The sequence below is a fragment of the Octopus bimaculoides genome, chromosome 18 (assembly GCF_001194135.2).
Source record: "Octopus bimaculoides isolate UCB-OBI-ISO-001 chromosome 18, ASM119413v2, whole genome shotgun sequence".
Lineage (NCBI taxonomy): Eukaryota > Metazoa > Mollusca > Cephalopoda > Octopoda > Octopodidae > Octopus > Octopus bimaculoides.
Window position 1 is genome coordinate 15,359,186 of NC_068998.1, and position 416 is coordinate 15,359,601.

Consider the following 416-nt stretch of genomic DNA (forward strand, 5'->3'; position numbering starts at 1 on the left):
GTGTAGAAAAAAAATTGAATAAAAAAAGGCGTGTTTTTATTTGGGGGGGGGGTACAAAAGGAAGTCTTGCCAATTTCATTGATAAAATATCTATTTTTCTAGTCGGTGCGGGTAAATTTTGATAATTTACCCACGTTTGTATAGGTATGCCATAGTTTCTGCCTTGTCACGGGGAAATAGCGTCAATTTCATAAATATATCGTCACTAAAAGTGATTAAATAGATAATTCCATTAACGGACAATAAATTACTTGTACACAATGACAACATAGTTTATATATTAGCATTTCAAAAGTTTGAGAAAAAAAAACATTTTTTTCAATATGTCACTCCGAATATGCAAAAAACCACGTTTTCATGTGGCATATTTAATAAGTGGATTGATTACTTAGATGTCCAGTTATCATTTCTGGTAA